Here is a 2589-nt window from a genome sequence, read left to right as displayed (position 1 = left end):
ATGGGCCGCGAGTTTGGGCACCTGACGCAGACGCGGCATGTGATCACCTACAGCCTGTCGCCCTTCGAGCAGCGCACCTTCCCGAACTACGTCAGCAAGGGCATCCCCGATGTGCTGCGCCGCACTCACGCGTGCATCCTTCACGTCGCGCCACCGTTTGTAGCGTTTTATCTTGTCTACACGTGGGGAACCCAAGAGTTTGAGAGATCCAAGAGAAGGAATCCAGCTACCTATGAAAATGACAAATGAGCAGCTCATCTGGATAATAGTGCCTTGACTCTGAAAGACCCGTCTCTGGAAGAGGAGTCTACATTGTAGTGTCCTGAAGACACAATAAACTTATTATGGGCTGCACTGTTGTGATTTTGCGTTTTTATGAGCAGAGTCCTTGGATGTGGCTGCTAACTTTCAAGTTCATAAACTCCATTCTCCAGCATGAGGCCTGAACAATTTTGGCCAGTCTCTGAGTTTGGTGAAGGATTGTGGCTCATCCCTTGTTCTGTAATCTACAAAACAGTAGCTGCAGCTACTCCTGTGGATGGCATGAATTGTAGGGAGCCTTGGGTCCCAGCTTTCCGCTGCCATAATGACAAGAAAATCCAGTAACTATAAAAATAAATTAAATAAATAAATAAATAAAATATCCTACAATACACAGGACAGTCACCTATAAGAAAGAATTACATGGCCCAAAATATCAATAGTGCTGAGGTTTGAAAAACCCGATACAAAGGTTTGTTTTTCCTAAAGGTGGTGTGTTGGTGGCTGAAATGGAGCAGGGATGATGTATAAGCCCTTACGGTTTATCTGAGCGCCAAGTACTGCATCCCAGGGTCAGCTCTGTCCTCTTATTTGAATGCAAGAAACGGGAAAATTGGGAATCCACCTTGAGTATCCAGAGGTATTAACTTCTGGTCCTGAAACTTGGAATTAATATGATAAACTGCTGTAGGCATGTGGCTGGGCTCAACTTTTCATCTGTAAAATGTGTGTATGGGGAGGGGTGAGCCCTTTTAGCTCTGAAATCCTCTAGTTTTAACAAATTTTGGGAGTTGAATTTATCTTTATTTCTTTTTTTTTTAACTCATCTTTCTGATTTCACATCCAATCCCAAGTCAAGCTTCATGCTTACTTTTAACAACCTCCTGCAACTGCCTCTTCTCATTCCTCTGCCACCTCCTCTTCCCCACCCCTCCCCCCCCACGCTCCACCCAGACCCTCACTGTCACCATCTGGATTACAGAATGAAATCCCTAATTGACCTCCTTCTCTTCAGGGCTACATCCTCAAAAGAGTCAAGAGCTTGACCTGGATTCCCCATGGCCCCTAATATGTGATGTAAGGCACCTTCCCCTTCTCTTCATCCTCTCTCCATCTCCCCTGAAGAGCAGCTGATGCTTCAGAATCTTTCTTCATGGAAGTTCCCCCTAGTCAGTGGAATTCCCTCTTCTTTGCTCATGCTCTAGTAACCCTTTCTACCTAAAAGCAGGGCATAAATTTCCCTTGAGAAAGGTGCCCTCCTTGTACTGGGAAGAAAAGAACATTCTTGTTACCCAAGACAAGGAGTTGACATTAAGATGAACCTGCACAAATAAACATAATTAAGATAACCCTTATCTTCCATTAGTTTCCCCCATATACTTCCTAGTCCCTTTCCCACAATTTACCACTCCAGAAGGCCAAACTCCTTTCCTTTTGTTAGAGCAGGCAGATAGCGAGAGATGAGCAGAGAAAGGGGGACGCAGGCCAAATGGCAAAAATTAGGCAGAAAGGGGGGACACAGGCCAAATACAGGAAACCACACATCATGTAAACACCAGGGGTCCCTGGGCAGAGAAAGAAAAGCAGAAACCTCTGGGCTGATAAGTGGTCACATTTTTTGGGGTGATGAGCAGGCCTGGAGGCTGATAAAGAAAGGAGGGAAAAGGCAGGAATCTCCAGTGTCCAAATGCAACTTTTTGGTCATTATGCCCTCACTTAAATAAAATTAGCCTGGCAGGTCAGAAGTACCCATCACGCATCGATGCCATGACACTTCTGATCCAGACTAAATAAGGACAAAAATCCCTCTTCCCTTTAGGAAGGTGGAGTTGGGGTGAAAATCAGGGAACACGACCCCAAACCCTTCCCTCCCTAATGAGTATTCCACCCATTCATTTTTACACTCTATGTAACCAACCTGCCAAAGAAACTCAGGGCAGCTGCTCACCTGAGCCTGCCCGTTCTCCCCTTGAAAGTGTACTCTCCATCCCTTAATAAAACCTTGCTTTACTTTCTTAACCTCTGCGGCTTGTCTCTGAATAACTTCTGGGACGCGACAAGAACCTGGACACCGGTTACATCTATCAGCAACATCTTGTCTAATAACGTCTCACAATTTATTGCCTTTGTTAAAATGGCTTCTAAGCCTCCAAATCTAACTGCTTCTTGGAGACTTTTACTTCTTTGCTATGAAGCCCCCATAAAAATTTCAGTATCAAATACATAACAAATGAAATCCGTGTGCTTTTTCTCCAGTTACTCTGTCATTTGTCAGCTTAATTCACAGTCCTGAGTCTCCGAACCTAAGAGTGTAGAGGAAAAGTTTTT

At 44.8% G+C, this 2589-nt stretch overlaps 1 pseudogene; it reads left to right on the top strand.

The window, feature by feature from the left end:
- On the top strand, nt 1-249 carry LOC140699012 (cytochrome b-c1 complex subunit 8 pseudogene; annotated as a pseudogene).
- The last annotated feature ends 2340 nt before the right edge of the window (nt 250-2589 follow it).

Source organism: Vicugna pacos, chromosome 10 (assembly GCF_048564905.1).
Source record: "Vicugna pacos chromosome 10, VicPac4, whole genome shotgun sequence".
Lineage (NCBI taxonomy): Eukaryota > Metazoa > Chordata > Mammalia > Artiodactyla > Camelidae > Vicugna > Vicugna pacos.
The sequence above is the reverse complement of the archived record's forward strand: the minus strand, read 5'-3'. Positions and strand labels throughout refer to the sequence as shown.